The sequence below is a fragment of the Protopterus annectens genome, chromosome 2.part2 (genome assembly GCF_019279795.1).
Source record: "Protopterus annectens isolate FY-2018-M chromosome 2.part2, PAN1.0, whole genome shotgun sequence".
Lineage (NCBI taxonomy): Eukaryota > Metazoa > Chordata > Ceratodontiformes > Protopteridae > Protopterus > Protopterus annectens.
The window spans coordinates 1,129,479,824-1,129,499,684 of NC_056730.1; the positions used below are offsets into that span (position 1 = coordinate 1,129,479,824).

Here is a 19,861-nt window from a genome sequence, read left to right on the forward strand (position 1 = left end):
TCTTCCCATTTTTTTTTCCTGTGACTGCATTTATAGAAATTGAACTCACCAGAGTAAACCTACCAGTTTGAGTTTCTGTACTCATTTTGCTTGTTTTGTTTTTCCTCCATTTTTACTGGTATAACGTTTGCAGCAGTGTTCAAGACTCTGGATGTTCTTAGTTATTAGAACTCCACTGCCTTGGTCATCTGTTGAGTTTTCCTCCAGCAAATCCCTAACACTGCTATCATTTTCTGTTTCATTCATGTGCTTGGGGACAGATTACTTCCTGGTAGCAAATGGCATGTCACCCTGATGTGGGCTAGGAGGGCGTATCTAGTCCTTGCACTCATCCAGTTTTTTTTTCTGCCTTTCTTTTTATATCTTATTCCTGATATTTGTATAATAAAAGTTTTGCTTTTTGATGATGGAATGTTCAGCTCATTCAAAGTGCTCATTTGGCTGTCAGATCTTGAGCTATGATTAACACTGGCTTTACTTTTACTGTTTGGGGGGAAAAAACATGACTAATAATTGTTGGTATTTTAACCCAACCATGTGAAGATGCAGGTGGATAAAAAGTATAGGCGTGCCTTATATTTTGCATGCGGTAACAATTAATGCTCTGAGCAGGAGACCAAAGAAAGGAATCCTTCACACTGTCCCTGTATTGTGAGAAGTGTGCAGTCCTCAAATTTATGTACAATTAGAGGATATATATCCTAACTTAATGAGTTGCTTCTGCTAGACAAGTGTATAGGATTTGATTCTTTCAACCTCCATTTGCCTACTATTTCACTCTGAGCAAGTCACGCAAGCAGATAGTGCTCTAGAGTCACCCCTGAAAAGGGACCCTTTGTCCAGCGAGGTTACCTGATAGATAAATTAAAAAAAAAAAAAAAAACTCTGAAATCATGGTATCTGGAAATACTCCCCTTTCTGTGAAGGCACACAGCAACCTTAGTTATTGTGTCTAGTGAATATGTATATCTCGTCTGTGTGTCTTTGTGTGTGTCTATGTATAGGTATGTATATGTGTGTGTTGAAAGTTCATTTCATTGAAGTGAAAAAAAAAAAGCCAGTATCTGATCAAAAGTCATCTGATCATACATTTCAGCTTTTTGTCTGTGCAGATCTCTGTATACTGGGGATCAAGAAATTTCACTTTCCCCATTGCAGTGTGATCTCAGAGTTGGTATATATAATTGTCATGGATGGGGGGGGGGGTGAAGTGGTGCTTTCCCCTGCAAAAAATGACTTTAAAGTTTTTTTTTTCTTTACTAGGTTGTGTTTTTGCTTGCCTAGTTTGTGTTTGATGTTTTGCATAGATTCATACATGTGTACTAGGCTAATGACCACTAGGGCCCTTAACAGCCTACCCATGCAACCCAAATTATTAGACTCTCAAGTTTTGATTTATAGGGGGTGATTTACCGACTGACTCTGTCCATCAGAGACACAGGCACCAGACCTGGTTGAATTTCTGATTACCCATTAACTGGTCCAAGTTGTGCTGAAGTAGGTATTGGGAGGAACTCTGCTTCACATGGATGGGGAGCCTGTTCCAGAGAATGGGAATTCTATGAGAAATATATCTCTCTCTCCAACATGTCCTACTTAAGTTGCAAGCAAAATATAGGTCTTTTAATATAGTAAATGTTCTTCGTGTTTCACTGTTGCAGTCATCACATTTGGGTTATCTGCCTGCAGGTAGCCCTCACCCCGGTCTGAATACCAGAGTCTTCTGATTTCTGCATCAAATGCTGTCTCCTCTTCCATGACATCAGGTCTTCTGGGGTATAAAACATGCAGCTGATGCCATTACATCAGTCTTTCTTGCTGTGCGGTGCCCGAAGCAGAAGCAGTTCGCAAGTGCTGGTCGGCTGTCTCCTGAAATTTTCGTTTTCGAGTTTCAGACCCAAAGTCTTCAAAAAAGGTAAGTACCCCTTTGGGGGATCCTTTTTCTTGTTCCATCCAATGTCAGTAAAAGTTAACAATTGTCTTGTCTGTGGAAAGCAAATACCTCATAGAGATTTTCAGTCTTACAGCATCCCCTGTTTAGGCCCAAACCACGACATCCCTCGTTGTCAGTTTTGTGCCTTGTTCAATCCCTGAAGTTTTCATCGTCAGGCTATTTTTGCAGTGAATTACTTTTGTACTCTGTCTCAGTACTCCGAAATGGCTTTGTTAAGCCATCCGACTACCGGTCATCTGAAAAAACGTAAGGATAAAGACAGACTGCATAGGTCCAAAACTGCCGACGATGCTTCCATTAAGCTAGTCACCAGTCCGCCGGTACTCAGTGAGGCGCTTTCGCAGCCCCTAATACTTCAGATTTGCAGGCCTCTACTGAGACCCATTTGGAGGAACTCTGCTTCACATGGATGGGGAGCCTGTTCCAGAGAATGGGAATTCTATGAGAAATATATCTCTCTCTCCAACATGCTGCGAGATGCTTCTTCGACTGTGGAACCTGCGGATGTCTCTACCTTGGATGGGTCTGGAGCCGCTGTGCAGGCACCAGCTACTGAGGGTGTATTCAGGCCTACAGACATTCATATTAAATCAACGCCATCGTTTCCACCCAGAATTTCCAAATCCCTCGGGCCAAAAACTCACACTACGCCTAGAAAACAGATGACCAAACCGCATGCTCAGGCCCATATGCCTCAAAAACAAATGCTTAGAATGGCTGAAGACTTTATTACCTTAATTAGGGGAAGCCAGCCTTCTCCCTCTAAGAGACCTAGAACTGAATTTCTTTCTGATTCCTCTGATCAGGAATCTGATATTTATGCTCCTTCTGATTACCAGGATTTGCCCTTATCTACTTATGAGGATTCTGATGCAGAGGATTCCATTTTCTTTGCCTCCCCTCCAGAACTTTCTTTCAGTGAAACTTTGCATACTCTTAGGGAGCATTTCCGCTGGGTTAGCCAGGATTACTCTGAGTCCAAAAAGAGACTTGGGGACTTCTTAACTCCTGCCTCAACACAGGCCTTTAGCTATCCCTCCTGTTCTGGACATTGTAGATGATGCTTTCTTGGAATCTAGCCTTACCCCAGACACTTTAGCACGAGCTCCCAGAAAGCCTGACCGGTACTACAGAGTACCTGACTCCCACAAGTTCCTCTTCAAGAATTCTTCTGCGGATCCAGAGACCATTTCCCAAGGACCAAAAGGCATTAAGGCTACTGCTGCCAAAAATCCTACCCCTTCTGATAGAGATTCTAGAGCCTTAGACAGATGGGTTAAGAAGGTATACACTTCTACTACTTTGGCCATTAGGGCTTTAAATTGCCAGTTTCATATGTTAAAGTATCAGCAGCATGTTATGGGGCTACTTAAACAGAAAATTTTGTTGATTCCTGACTCTGCTGAACACACAGAATTGCAAGATTTAATGCATTCTTCAGAACAAGTTGGTAAACATACTTTGCAGTGTGGTTTTGATGCTTTAGAAGCATCTTGCAGGGCTGCTGTCACTGGGTCTCTACTTAGAAGGCATGCTTGGCTTAAGGAACAAAACTTGCCAGATCATGTTAAAGCTAAATTACTGGATGCTCCCTTAAACCAAGACCGCCTTTTTGGCAACAAAGCAGAAGAGGTCCTCAAAAGGATGGAGGAAAAAGCTAAATCTATGCAAACTGTAAAAGATTTTTGGGTCTACTTCACGTTGTTGTAAGCTGACAATATCGAGTCTGATATTGTCTGCACGACAATGTTGAAAGTGAAGAACATCGTGCAAGTAAACGAAAATCTCCATAAGGAGAGATTTCCATTTACCTCAATGTAGTGCCGTTTCGGAGTTGGTATGTTTAAGTAGGGGGGGGGGTGGGGGGTGCAGGGGAGCTTGCCCCCCTGCCTACCCCATTTAGTTTTTTTTTATTTGTTTTTTTTTTTTAGCGTTATTCGATGTTTTACTTAATTGATCAATAAAGTTCGACCTTTATTGATTCGATTAAGTAAACTTTCGATAACGTGATACAGACACAAGATTTCCTTTAAGTACAGCCTCCCAGATTCAGTAGGCATTGGCCTTCAAAGAACTGGTCCTTTCCAGTCCCTTCCAGGCCTTCTCAGTCCAAACCCAGGAACAGCAGACCACCTAGGCTACAGTCTCAGGCTACGCACAGACCTAAGCAGTGGGGGCTCCCACTTCCAAAGCAGGGAATAGTAAGCCACCCCCTACGGAAAAATGGCACAGTGACTTCCAAGCCCTGTTCAACTACCTGCTCCCTAAGGAGGAAAGCTTGCCCTGCATGCAAAAAACTGGCAACTCCTTATCCAGGACAAATGGGTTTTGAACATAGTTTCCCAAGGATACAAATTCCACTTCCACACACTTACCAACCCCATATGGTTCACCAGACCTACCCCCAAATCTATGGGCGGAGGCCCAACAGCAGGTTCTCTCCCTTCTCAGCATCAGGGCTATTCAACCTGTCCCAGAAGAACAAAGAGGACAAGGTTTTATTCAAGACTTTTTCTGGTACCCAGAAAAGACGACTCCTGGCATCCTATCCTGGACCACTCTATTCTCAACACCTTTCTGGTAGTTCCAAAATTCAAAATGCTAACTCTTCAACAGCTTCTTCTCATGCTAGCCAAGGATGCCTGGCTGGCAACCGTAGGCTTAAAGGAAGCTTACCTGCACATCCCAGTAAGGGAATCTTGTAGGAAATACCTATGCTTCAGGGCAGGCTTCATGCGCCATCAGTTCTCTGCACTTCCCTTTGGCTTATCTACTGCGCCCAGGGTATTCACGAAGTGTCCAGCTCCAGCCATTGCATTTTGCAGGCAGAGAAATATTCAAATTTACCCATACTTGGACAATTGTCTGATTCAGGCAGAAAGCCAGGACTTGCTATTACAACAGCTGGCATTCGTAAAGAAACTTCTAACCTCATTGGGGTACACTTCAACGAAAAGAAATCTCACCTAGTACCCTGCCAACAGATTGTATTCCTGGGAGCAAGCTTGAACACAACTTCCCAGATGGCATTCCTCACTCCGAAGAAACAAGTTTATTTGACAACCTACTTCAAACTATTGGTCACAAAACCCCAGCTATCTGCAAGGAAAATACTGCAAGCCCTGGGGTCCATGGCCTCTTGCATTCTACTAATTCCATATGCAAGACTGCATATGAGGAAACTCCAGTGGTATCTAATAAGCCTGTGGTGTCAACATTCTCAAGACCTGGAAACAATGATTTCTATCATTCCTTGTATGAAGACAGAGTTTCTTTGGTGGGCAGAGGCCTGCTACCAGAACAAGGGACTCCTTTCACTCTACCCTCTGCCACCCAAACCCTAACAACAGATGCATCAGACTATGCATGGGGGCTCACATGACAGGGCAGTGCACTCAGGGCAAATGGAACCCGAATCAGATGCATCTGCATATCAATCAAAAAGAAATGTCAGCTGTACAGAATGCTCTGACCGCCTTCAAAGACCGTATTCTTCCAGGACAACTATTGGTAAAGACAGACAAAAACCACAGTTATGTGGTACATAAAAAAGCAGGGGGAAGCCCACTCCATCCCCTCTCTGCAGACTAGCCATGGCTCTGTGGAACACAGCCTTGAGCTACCAAGTAAACCTACAAGCTCAATTCCTGCCAGGCAGACTAAATTCACTGGCAGACGACTTAAGCAGAAATCTCATGGACCCACACGAATGGAAACTAGAACCCAAAATATTCAACCTCTTGAGGAACAAATGGGGGACTCCAGAGTTGGACCTTTTTACCTCCCCTCAGAACTTACCAGTTGAACAAATTCTGCACAAGAACTCCCCACAGTCAAGCTTGGAAAGTGGATGCCCTGTCCTTTACCTGGGAAAGCCTCTTGGTTTATGCCTTTCCCCCTCTGCCACTCCTCTCGAAGGTGCTACTAAAGATTAAACAGGGCAAGCCAAGGGCAATACTGATTGCACCAGACTGGCCATGTCAGCACTGGTACCCCCTCTTGCACAGCATGACACTGCTGCAGCCATGGCACCTGCCTCAGACCCCTTCTCTGCTGTCTCAGCAGGCGGGCCAGATTCTACACCCTCCACTTCAAACCTTGAACCTTGCAGCCTGGCTAATTCCTTGAGCTCTCCTCTAGCATCCCTCAGTAAGCAGGTGCTGGATGGCATTCTGGAGGCAAGGAGGCCTAGTACTAGAAAATCCTATGCTGAAAAGTGGAAAAGATACTGTTCCTGGAGCCAGGCTCAGGGGATGGACACAACAGTGCCCAGCTTGCCTCATATTCTACAGTACTTAACAGAAATGCTCCACAAGGGCCTATCCTTCTTGTCAGTTAAAATTCATGCGTCTGCCATTTCAGCACATTACAATACTGAGCCCACCCCTCTTCTCTCACCTCTTGCTAAAACAATTCCTTAGACGGGCCAAAAATTTAAGACCCCCCAGGAGAACTCCCACTCCAGCCTGGGACCTTAACTTTGCATTGGAAAAGCTCACTCTTCCCCCCTTTGAGCCAGCTGCAACAGCATTGTTGAAATTATTTTCTTGGAAAACAGCCTTCCTTCTAGTCATCACTTCAGCAAGAAGAGTGTCTAAATTACAGGCCCTCATGGCAGTGGAACCCTTCATTATCTTCCATGCGGGCAAGGTTTCCTTTAGGACTAATCTTTCCTTTATGCCCAAGGTGGTGTCTAGTGTGGCCCTAAATCAGTCCATTCATTTGCCTACTTTTTTCCCTAATCCACAAAACAAAGGGGAACTAATACTTCACTCGCTGGATGTGCACAGACAACTTAGATTTTATTTGGATAGGTCTAAGCCTCTCGGAAAATCTGAACAGCTGCTAGTTGACTTTGTTGCAGGGGCAGAGGGGAAGGTCATTTCAAAGCAAACCATTTCCAAATGGATAGCCCATTGCATCCATTTCTGCTACAAGCACCATGGAAAACTTACCCCACAGGGGATAAGATCACATTCCACCAGGGCTGCATCTACCTCTGCGGCTTTTCTCAGAGGAGTTCCTACCAGGGACATCCTAGAAGCTGCTACCAGGAGTGCCGTACATACCTTCACCAAGCATTACCACTTGACTACCTTTTCTAAATCCAGAGCTGGTTTTGCCACTTGCAGGGCTTAATAGCTGGCCCTAATGCTCTTTAACTTCCTCCTCCCTTCCTTAGCTTTGGGAATCAACCCAAATGTGATGACTGCAACAGTGAAACACAAAACATAGTACAGTTGTGTACAGTTACCATAAATGTAGATGTTCGAGTGTATTAACTGCTGCAGTACTGGTTACCCTCCCTCCAGCCCCCTGACTTCTCTTGGCTCTACCTTTCCTTCTTGTTTGGTATATTTATTTTTTTCTGGTGTATTTGCTTTTTGATGGGGGTGTACCATATCATATAATTGCTTCCTATTGTGGGGGCACCTGACATCTGGGGCAAGAAAAACTGATGTAATGGTGTCTGCTGCATCTTTTATACCCCCTGACGACCTGACGTCATGGAAGAAGACAGCATCTGATGCAGAAATCTGAAGACTCTGGTATTCAGGCCGGCTGAGGGCTACCTACAGGCAGATAACCCAAATGTGATGACTGCAAAAGTGAATACACTCGCACATCTACATTAATGTAAGTGTACACAACTACACTTTCTGATGCTGTTTGTTTTGATTCTTCTTTTGTACATCCAGAAAGCATGGTCTGATGATGCCTTGTATGTCAGGCAAAAATCACCTCTCAGAAGTCTGTATGATACTGAGTAGAGAGACAGGGTTTTAAGGCAAAAAGCATAGGACATTGTGTATACTCCCTGTATTCTTTTTCTAAGGAACCTTTTTGTATGTTCCAGTTACTGCAATTCTGGTCCGATACATACTGAAGGGGCATTTTACTCTGTGATGGGCCTGATGAGGGCCAAGTAGGATCTGTTGAGGGTCCTCCCTTACGAAGGGGGATGACCATCACAAATCTCCATTCATGTGGCACAAGGCCTGTTGTAAGACTCTATTTAAATAATGACTCCAGGGGTCCTGATAAGTTGTATTTTAGACAATTCAGGTGGCATCCTGGGATGTTATTGGAGCCCATTGAGGCTGTGTTATTGGCTTTGGTGTATGCAAGTCAGTACATGCTCCCTAGTTGTAGTTGGAGGGATGGTTGGGGTGGGAGGGGGTTAAAGTTGGAATCAAATTTATCCGCTAACAGGTTCGCTATATTGCCAGGCTCAGTGAATGTGGCACCATTAGCCACGAGTTCAGCACATTGCTGTGTGCTGCCCTTTAGATGTTCCTCATGTTTCACTGTTGCAGTCATCACAGTTGGGTTATCTTCTTGTAGTAGCCCTCAGTCGGCCTGATTATCAAACTCTTGGGTCCTGCGTCAGTTGCTGTCTCATCTTCCATGACGTCAGGTAGTCAGGGGTTTAAAGCATGCAGCCAATGCCATTACATCAGTCTTTCTTGCCGTGCGGTGCCTGAAGCAGAAGCAGTTCGCAAGTGCCGGTAAGCCGACTCCTGAAATTTTCGTTTTCAAGTTTCAGAACCGAAGTCTTCAACTAAGCTAAGTACCCCGTTGGGGAACCTTTTTCTTGCACTAATCCAATGTCAGTAAAAGTTAGCAATTGTATTTCTTGTGGAAAGCAAATACCTCATAAAGATTTTCATTCGTACTGCATTCCTTGCTTAGGCCCAGACCACGACCTATCTCGCTATCGGTTTTGTGCCGTATTCAAACCTCGAACTATTCGTTGTAGGTTCATTTATGCTTCTAAGTATTTTGGTACTCTGTTCAATTATGCAGAAATGGCTTTGGTAAGCCACCCGACTACCGACATTCCAAAAAAACACAAAGATAAAGACAGAGATAGACTGCATAGGTCCAAAGCTGCTGACGACGCTGCTCCTAAGCTAGTCGCCAGTTCACTGGTACTCAGTGAGGCGCTTTTGCAACCCCTGATACCCGCTACTTCAGATCCACAGGCCTCTACTGAGAACCATTCAGAGTCAGGTATGCCGCGAGATGCTTCTTCGACTGTGGAACCTGCGGCTCTGTCTACCTTGGATGGGACCTGAGCCACTGTGCAGGCACCGGCTTCTGAGGATGTATTCAGGCCTACTGACTTGCATATTAAACAGACGCCATCTTCTTCTTCAAGGCCTAAAACTCGATCCATGGCTAGAAAACCGACACCCAGACTGCATGGTCAGGCCCCTGTGCCTAAAAAACAAATGATAAGAATGGATGAAGACCTTATTACTCTAATCAGGAGAAGCCACCCTTTCCCCTCTGAGACCTAGGCCTGATTTTCCTTCTGATTCTTCTGATCAGGACTCTGAAATTTCTGTTTCCACTGATGACCAGGATTTACCCTTCTCTACCTATGAGGATTCTGATGCAGAAGACTCCATTCCCTATGCTTCCCCTCCAGAGGATTTCTCTTTTGGTGAATCTTTGCATACTCTTAGGGATCATTTTCACTGGGAAAGCCAGGATTAATGTGACTCCAAAAAGAGGCTTAAGGATTTCTTACTCCTGCCCCAACACAGGCCTTTTAGCTATACCTCTTGTACTGGACATTGTTGATGCCTTCTCAGAATCTAGCCTGGCCCCTGACTTTTTACCTCCTGCTTCCAGAAAACCTGATCAGTATTGCAGGGTTCCTGACTCTCACAAGTTACTTTTTAAAAATCCTACTGTGGATCCTGAGACAATTTCACAGGGACCCAAGGGCATTAAGGCCACTACTGCCAAAAAATCCTACCCCCTCTGATAGAGATTCCAGGGCGCTGGATAGATGGGGTAAGAAGGTTATACACTTCTGCAACCTTGGCCATTAGGGCCTTAAACTGCCAGTTTCATATGTTAAAGTATCAGCAGCATATTATTGGATTGCTTAAACAGAAAATTATGTTGATTCCTGATTTGTGCTGAAAATAAAGATTTACAGGATTTAATGCATTCTGCTGAACAAGTTGGAAAATATATTTTGCAATGTGGCTTTCATTCATTAGAGGCATCTTGCAGGGCTGCTGTCACTGGATCTGTACTTAGAAGGCATGCTTGGCTTAAGGAGTAATCTTTGCCAGATCATGTTAAGGCTAAATTGCTGGATGCTCCCTCAAGACTGCCTATTTGGCAACAAAGCAGAAGAAGTACTTGAAAAGATGGAGGAAAAAGCTAAATATATGCAAACTGTTAAAGATTTCCTGCAAGTACAGCCTCCCAGATTTAGTAGGCATTGGCCCTCTAAGAATTGGTCCTTTCCTGCCTCTTCCAGGTGTTCTTAGTCCAAACTCAGAACCAGCAAAACACCCAGGCTGCAGTCCCAAGGGACTCACAGGACTAAGCAGTGGGGGGCTCCCACTTCCAAAGCAGGAAGTAGTAAGACTCCCCCTATGGTAAACTGTCTCAGTGACTTAACTTTAAACCTTCCAAGCCCTGCTCAACTGACTGTTCCTTTAGGGGGCAAGATTGCCCTGCAGGTAAAAAATTGGGAACTCATTACACAGGACAAATGGGTTTTAAATATAGTTTCCCAAGGATACAGATTCCACTTCCACTCCTTACCAACCCCAAACGTTTGGCCAAATCTAACCTCAAATCAGTGAGGAGAGGCTCAAAAGCAAGTTCTCTCTCTTTTAAGCATTAGGGCTATTCAACCTGTCCCAGAAGAAGAATGGGGGCAAGGTTTCTACTCAAGACTTTTTCTGGTTCCCAGAAAAGACCATTCCTGGCATCCTATCCTGGACCTGTCTATCTTAAACACATTTTTGGTAATCCCAAAATTCAAGATGCTAACTCTTCATCACCTGTTTCCTGTGCTAGGCAAAGATGCCTGGTTGGCAACACTAGATTTAAAGGAAGCCTACCTGCACATCCCAATAAGGGAATCTTGCAGAAGATACCTATGCTTCAAAGCACGCTACATGCACTATCAGTTCTTTGCACTGCCCTTTGGCTTATCTACTGCGCCCAGGGTATTCACAAGTGCCTAGTTCCAGTCATTGCTTTTTGCAGGCAAAGAAATATTCAAATATACCCATACCTGGACGATTGTCTAATTCAGGCAGAAAGCCAGGACATGCTATTGAATCATCTGGCGTTTGTAAAGAAGCTGCTAACTTCTCTGGGGTACACCATAAACAAAAATAAGTCACATCTTGTACCCTGCCAGCAAATTGCATTCCTGGGAGCAAGCTTGAATACAACTTCCCAGATGGTCTACCTCACGCCAGAGAAAAAAGTTCATTTGACAGCCTACTTCAAATTACTGGCCACAAAGACCCAGCTATCTGCAAGGAAAATACTGCAAGCCCTGGGATTCATGGCCTCCTGCATTCTACTAATTTCATATGCAAGACTGCATATGAGGAAACTACAATGGTATCTAAAAAGCCTATGGTATCAACATTCTCAGGATCTAGAATCAATGATTCCTATCATACCTTGTCTACAGATAGAGTTCCTTTGGTGGGCAGAGGCCTGCCACCAAAACAAGGGACTGCCATTCACTCTACCCCCTGCCACCCAAACCCTAACAACAGATGCATCAGACTATGCATGGATGGCTTACTTGGCAGGGAAGTGCATTCATGGCAAATGGAACCAAAGTCAAATGCACCTGCATATCAATCAAAAAGAACTGTTAGCTGTACAGAATGCTCTGACAGCCTTCAAGGACCACATTCTTCCAGGACAACTGTTGGTAAAGACGGACAACACCACTGCTATGTGGTACATAAACAAGCAGGGAGGAACCCACTCATACCCTCTCTGCAGACTAGCCATGGCTCTGTGGAACACGGCCTTGAGCTACCAAGTGCACCTCCAGGCTTAATTCCTGCCAGGAAAGCTAAATACACTGGCAGATGACCTAAGCAGAAATCTCATGGACCCACACGAATGGAAACTGGAACCAAAGATATTCAACATGTTGGGAAACAAATGGGGGAGCCCAGAGATAGACCTGTTTGCCTCCCCCCAGAACTACCAATTGGGCAAATTCTGCACAAGGACTCCCCACAAACAAGCTTGGAAAGTGGATGCCCTGTCCTTCACCTGGAAAAATCTATCAGTTTATGCCTTTCCCCCACTGCCTCTCCAAGGTACTACTAAAGATCAAACAGGACAAACCAAGGACAATACTGATTGCACCAGAATGGCCACGCCAGCACTGGTACCCTCTCTTGCACAGTGTGTCACTGCTGGCACCATGGCACCTGCCTCAGACCCCTACCCTGCTGTCCCAACAGGAGGGCCAGATTCTGCACCCACGGCTTCAAACCTTGAACCTGACAGCCTGGCTAAGTACCTGAGCTCTCTGTTACCATCCCTCAGTAAACAAGTGATGGATGTCATTCTGGAGGCAAAGAAGCCTAGTACTAGAAAATCCTATGCTGTAAAATGGAAAAGATTCTGTTCCTGGAGCCAAACTCAGGGGATGGGCGCAGCAGCACCCAATTTACCTCAGATTCTTCAATACTTAACTGAGATGCTTCACAAGTTCCTTTCCTTTTTCACCATCAAAATTCATGCCTCAGCCATTTCAGCTCATTACAATCCAGAACCACCCCTATTCTCTCATCCACTGTTGAAGCAGTTCCTCAGAGGGGCCAAAAACTTAAGACCACCCAGGAGAGCCCCTACTCCAGCCTTGGACCTCAACTTTGTATTGGAAAAACTCACTCTACCTCCCTTTGAGCCAGCTGCAAATGCAGAGTTGAAATTCCTTTCTTGGAAAACAGCCTTCCTTCTAGCCATCACTTCAGCTAGAAGAGTGTCTGAGTTACAGGCCCTCATGGCAGTGGAAGCTTTCATCATCTTTCATGCGGACAGGGTGTCCCTCAGGACCAGTCCCTCCTTCATGCCCAAGTAGTATCCAGTGTGGCCCTTAATCAGTCCATTCATTTGACAACCTTCTTTTCTAATCCACAGAACAAGGGGGAACGAATACTGCACTCATTGGACGTGCACAGACAACTTTGATTTTACTTGGACAGGACTAAACTTCTCAGGAAATCTGAACAGCTGCTGGTTGCATTTGCTGCAGGGGCAGAGGGGAAGGCCATTTCAAAACAATCCATTTCTAAGTGGATAGGCCACTGCATTCATTTCTGCTATAAGCACCATGGAAAACCTACCCCACAGATGATTAGACTACATTCAACCAGGGCTGCATCTACCTCTACAGCCTTTCTCAGAGGTGTCCCTACCAGGGACATCCTAGAAGCTGTTACCTGGAGTTCTGTACATACATTCACCAAGCATTACCACTTGCCAATTTTTTCTAACTCCAGAGCTGGTTTTGCCACTGCAGTCTTGCAGGGCCTTATAGCTGGTCCTAATGCTATCTAATTACCTCCTCCCATCCTTAGCTTTGGGAATCTACCCAAATGTGATGACTGCAACAGTGAAACACGAAGAACATAGTACAGTTGTGTGCACTTACCATAAATGTAGATGTTCGAGTGTATTCACTGTTGCAGTCCTGGTTACCCTCCCTCCAGCCCCTGACTTCTATTGACTATACCTCTATTCTTGTTTACTGTGATTAAAGCTTTTTGGTGTATTTGCTTTTTTGTTGGAGGTCTAACCTTGTATATAATTGTTTCCCGTTATGGGGGCACCTGACATTTGGGGCAAGAAAAACTGATGTAATGGCATCGGCTGCATGCTTTATTACCCCTCACTACCTGACATCATGGAAGATGAGACAGCAACTGACACAGGACCCAAGACTTTGATAATCAGGCCGACTGAGGGCTACTGCAAGCAGATAACCCAAATGTGATGACTGCAACAGTGAACACACTCGAACGTCTACATTATGGTAAGTGTATACAACTGTGCTGTTTACTGATATAGCTGTAGATGACTTTATGGTTATCTCTTACCTGGGAGGATATTTTAACCTCAAAGTTGACTGCTTGACCTAATTAGCCTTCTTAATTGTCTCTCTAATTTGAGAGAGTTTTTATTAATTTGAGAGAGTTTTTAATTTTATGGAAAGTACCCCCTCATAATTTTTTGCCATATTTTTTCCTTTTATGTTATATCCTGTTTAATTTGGGGTGTCACATTCACAGTTTGTTTCTGGAGCTAGTTTTTGCCTTATTCTGGTAGGTGCCGCAGCCCATATGCAACCATTGAAATGTCTCTGAGAGCAATTCAGTACTGGCTTATGTTTTCCCATGGTTTGGAGGGACATTGAATTTTGACAGACATCACTTATCAGGTAATTTGCCTTGAAATAGTTCCTAACTGTTACTGATTTTAATGGGATTACAGAGTTGATTTCGATTTCGAAGGCAACAGCTTTATGGGCAGACATTACCAGGGAAGATGAGACATTTTGTGGTGGGAGTGCAACGTTCTGCCATAATTTTGAGTACAAGGTCCAGTATGTTGGACCCTCTAGTGGGTGTATTTACTTTTTGGGCAAGGTTGTTTTTATGTACGAAGTCCAGCAGTCTCTGTGCCTGTAGATTTAAGGCCATGTATGATTCCCAATCTATAGAGAGATAATTGAAATCTCCAATGAGTAGGGTGTTAGATTGTATGGTAAGTGTCTCTAGCTGGTCCAAGTATATATTGTGAGCTTTTTGAGACATGCTGGGTGACCTATAGCTGGCTAGGATCTTGTATGGGATTTTGTCTGTTGATTTGCTGCAGCAAGTCATTGTGTTTGACCACCCTAAAATGTTGTTGCTTTATACTGAGACGTCCCTATCTATATCCTTTCTCTGCGAGTCTAAAAGTTGATTTTGTGAACCCTAAGTGAAAGACCTGCTCTGGTAGAGTTTTTAGTTGAATCTAGAACAAAAGATGTTCATCGTGTTTCACTGTTCCAGTCATTACACTTGGGTTATCCTGCTGGCAGGCTACCCGCAGTCGGCCTGAATTCCAAAGTCCTGGTCCGGCGTCTGTTGCTGTTGCCTCTTCCCTGACATCAGTGCACCAGGGGTATATTAGATGCAGCCAACGCCATTTTCTTCAGTCTTTCTTGCCGCGCGGTGCCCGAAGCAAAAGCAGTTCGCAAGTGCCGGTCAGCCGATTCCTGAGATTTTCGAATTTGAATTTCAGATACGAATTCTTCAATAAAGCTAAGTACCCCACTGGGGAAACTTTTTCTTACTCCAGACCGATGTCAGTAACAGTTAACAGTTGTATTTCTTGTGAGAAGCAAATACCTCATAAGGATTTTCATTCTTGCTGTATTCCTTGCCTAGACCCTGACCACGACGTTGCTAGTTGTCAGTTTTGTGTTAGATTCAACCAACGCACTATTAAGCATCGGTTCAACTTTGCTTTACATTACTTTGGCCGAAGGTTTAACTATATAATGCCGTCGGAACAGCCGACGACCGGAGTCCATAAAAAGCGCAAGGACAAAGAAAAAGACAGGCATTCGAGGTCCAAAACCGATGACGAAGCCTCTTCTAGGCCAGTCGCCGGTTTTCAGTGAGGTTCTTTCGCAGCCCCTGACACCCACTACCTCAGAGCCACAGGCCGCATCAGACTCCCACATGGAGATAGCTAGGCCTCTGGAAACTCAAGGTATTGAGCCTACGGAAACAATTCCCTCAGATGGGTCCGGATCCGCTGAGCAGGCATCGGCTTCTGAGGGTGTTTTCAGACCTACACAGCTTACTATCAAGATCACTTTAGCAGCCAAAGCAAAGTCTAAAACACCTTTAAAGACAAAGAAACAAGTACAGCATTCTCCAGGACAGTCATCCATGCCAAAGAAACAGATGCTCAAAATGGCCGAGGACCTAATTACTTTGATCAGGGGTTCCCATCCCCCTCCTGATAAAAGGCCTAGGCAAGACACTGATTATGACTCCTCTGACCAGGTTTCTATTTCTTCTGATTCCTTTTCAGAACAAGGATATTCTCTTCCTCCCTATGAGGACTCTGATGCTGAAGAATCTATCCCTTCAGCCTCTCCTCCTGAGGACTACTCTTTTGGGGAAACCCTGCACACCATGAGGGAACATTTCCATTGGGAGAGCCAGGATTATTCTGAATCCAAGAAAAGGCTCAGAGACTTGCCTCAGCACAGGCCTCTTGATATTGTTGATGATGTTTTTTCTGAATCCAGTTTGACTCCTGATTCTTTACCCCCTGCACCAGTTAAGCCAGATAGGTACTACAGGGTTCCAGATTCTCATAAATTTCTTTATAAAAACCCTGCTGCTGATCCAGAAACTATTTCTCAGGGTCCCAAAGGGGTCAGGGCTTCCACTGCAAAAAAACCTGTTCCCTCTGATAGGGATTCTAGAGCACTGGACAGATGGGGTAAGAAAGTTCACACCTCTGCTACTTTAGCTGTAAGGGCTTTAAACTGTCAGATTCACATGCTTAAATATCAACAATATTTAATGTCTTTGTTAAAACAGAAAATGCTTACAAGCTCTGAATGTCCTGAGAACAAGGAAATGCAGGACTTATTGCATGCAGCTGAAAAAGTGGGAAAGCATACTTTGCAATGTGGTTTTGATTCATTAGAGGCATCTTGCAGAGCCACAGTTACAGGTTCTGTCATTCGAAGGCATGCTTGGTTAAAAGAACAGAGTTTACCTAATCATGTTAAAGCAAAATTATTGGATGCTCCATTACAGCATGATACTTTGGTTGGTGTTAAGGCAGAAGAGGTGTTAAAGAAAATGGAGGATAAAGCAAAATCAATGCAGACAGTAAAGGATTTCTTACAGGTTCAGCCACCTAGATTTAGCAGGAACTGGCCTACTAAAAATCGGTCCTTTCCATTGTCAGACAGGCCACAAAGAGGCAGATACAGATGCCCAAGAGGCAGATCTCAGCCCCAAGGCTCATACAGACCTAAACAATGGGGTGCTTCAGCCCCCAAAGGCAGAGAAGACAAATCACAACCTTATAGGAAACCGTCCCAATGACTTTCCCCTACAAATACCAAGCACTTATCTCTTGACAGCACCCTTGGGGGGAAATCTAGCAATTTTCTGACAAAACTGGCACATGATCACCCAGGACAAATGGGTTCTGAATATTGTTTTTCAGGGTTACAGGTTCCACTTTCACACCCTACCAAGGTCAAAAGGTATGCCAGACTTGCCACACAATCAGTGGGCAGAGGCACAAAAACAAATTTCTGCTCTCATGGACATGAGGGCTATTCAAAAAGTACCACAGCAAGAGCAGGGGCAAGTATTTTACTCAAGACTTTTCTTGGTACCCAGAAAGGACAGTGCCTGGAGACCAATACTGGACCTGTCTATTCTAAATACTTTCCTGGACGTTCCAAAATTCAAAATGTTGAGACTGCAGCAACTTCTACCCATGCTGGGCAAGAAGGCCTGGCTAGTTACTTTGGCCTTCAAAGAGGCATACCTGCATGTCCCAATCAGACAATCTTGCAGAAGATACCTCAGATTTATAGCTGGCTCAATGCATTACCAATTCTCTGCACTGCCCTTTGGCTTATCTACTGCACCCAGGGTCTTCACAAAATGCCTGGCACCAGTAATTGCATTTTGCAGACAAAAAGGAATTCAAATATATCCCTACTTGGACGACTGCCTTATTCAAGCAGAGAGCAAGGACATTCTACTAAAGCATCTGGCGTTTGTAAAAAGATAACTAATTTGCCTAGGGTACACAGTAAATGAAAAGAAATCAAAACTAGTGCCCTCTCAAGAGATAATATTCCTGGGTGCAAGCTTAAATACAACTGCCCAGATGGCTTATCTCACGCCAGACAAGCAAAGGTAACTGACTCATTACTTTCAAATGATGGCAACAAAGACCCAGTTACCTGCAAGAAAAATTCTGCAGGCTTTGGGCTTCATGGCATCCTGCTAATTCTGTATGCAAGACTGCATATGAGGAAGCTACAATGGTATCTAAAAAGTGTTTGGACTCAACATTGCCACAGCCTGGAAACAATAATAACTCTTATCCCCTGCCTGCAACAGGAGTTTCGATGGTGAGCACTAGCCTGTCACCACAACAAGGGACAGCCTTTCACTTTACCCACAGACAGGTAGACACTAACACCAGATGCTTCGGATTATGCCTGGGGGGCACACATGGCAGGAAAATGTATTCAGGGCACGTGGCCCACGGACCAAATGCATCTTCATATCAATCAAAAAGAGATGCTAGCGGTACAGAATGCCCTGACAGCCTTCAAGGATCTACTACATCCAGGACAACTATTGCTACGGACGGACAATACTACAGTTATGTGGTACTTAAGCAAGGGGGCACGCATTCCTACCCCCTCTGCAGACAAGCCATGACTTTGTGGAACACAGCACTGACGTATCAAGTACATCTGCAGGCACAATTCCTGCCAGGAAAGAAAAATACTCTGGCAGGCAAACTAAGCAGAAACCTCATGGACCCTCATGAGTGGAAACTAGATCCACAGGTCTTCAGCATGATAACAAGGAAATGGAAATGCCCAGACATAGATCTTTTTGCCTCCCCGCACAACTGCCAACTACAGAGATAATGCACAAGGACTTTTCACTCACAAGCATGGAAAGCGGATGCTCTTATCATTCAGCTGGAAAACCCTAACAGTTTGCCTTTCCACCACTGCCTCTCCTCCCCAAGGTACTCCTAAAAGTCAGACAAGAGAAGCCAAAAATGATTTTGATTGCCCCAGACTGGCCACGCCAGCACTGGTACCCAGTCCTAAAGAGCTTGTCTCAAGGCCCAGCCTGGACTTTACCTCAAATTTCTCATCTTCTGACTCAACAAAACAATCAGATCCTGCACAACCAACTCAGAACCTTAAATCTGGCTGCATGGCAAATAATATAGCCACTCAGAACACACCTCTCTCTAAAGCTGTTATGGATGTCATTTTGGAAGCCAGGAGGCCCAGCACCAGAAAATCTTATGCAGAAGAATGGAAGAGATTCTGTGCTTGGAACCAGGCACAAGGACTTGAACCACTTGTTCCAAATATTCCTCAGATTTTACAATACCTAACTGAGATGCTGGACAAAAGGTCTATCCTTCTCATCAATTAAAATCCATGCCTCTGCCATTTCAGCTCATTACAATACGGAACCTCCTATTTTCAGTACTTCAGAGGGGCAAAAAACATAAGACCCCCAAGGAGAGCACCAATACCTACATGGGACCTCAACTTTGTCTTGGAGAAGCTCACACTGCCTCCTTTTGAGCCAGCCAATACAGCCGATATAAAATTCTTATGGAAAACTACTCTGCTCCTAGCAATAACTTTGGCAAGAAGAGTCTCAGAGCTACAGGCATTAATGGCAGTGGAACCTTTTATCATTTTTTATCCGGACAGGGTTTTTCTAAGGACAAACCCAACATTTATGCCAAAGGTAGTATCCAGTGTGGCTCATCACCAAGCCATTCATTTGCCAACATTTTATCCAAATCCCCAGAATAAAGGGGAGAGACTTATGCACTCTTTGGACATGCACAGGCAGCTACGCTTCTACTTGGACAAAACAAAAGCTTTCAGAAAAACTGAGCAACTGTTTGTAGCATATGCTGCAGGATCACAAGGAAAGGCTATTTCAAAGCAGACTATTTCAAAATGGATAGGACACTGCATTCGTTTCTGCTATGCACTGCATGGCAAATCAGTGCCTAAGAATATTAGGCCACATTCTACCAGGGCAGCAGCCACTTCAGCAGCCTTTCTCAGAGGAGTACCAACCAAGGAAATTTTGGAGGCTGCAACTTGGAGTTCAGTGCACACTTTTACCAAGCATGATCACTTACCTCTTTACTCTAATTCCAGAGCAGGCTTTGCCACTGCAGTTCTGCAGGGCCTCATAGCCTCTCCGAATCCTATTTAGACCCAGCCACCCTACCTCAGCTTTGGGATTCAACCCAAGTGTAATGACTGCAACAGTGAAACACGATGAA

At 44.5% G+C, this 19,861-nt stretch overlaps 1 protein-coding gene across 1 annotated transcript in view; it reads left to right on the forward strand.

Annotated features, from left to right (window-relative positions):
• Positions 1–19,861, forward strand: part of SMC5 (structural maintenance of chromosomes 5) — a 3,018,525-nt gene that overhangs the window by 1,703,857 nt on the left and 1,294,807 nt on the right. The window lies entirely within an intron of this gene.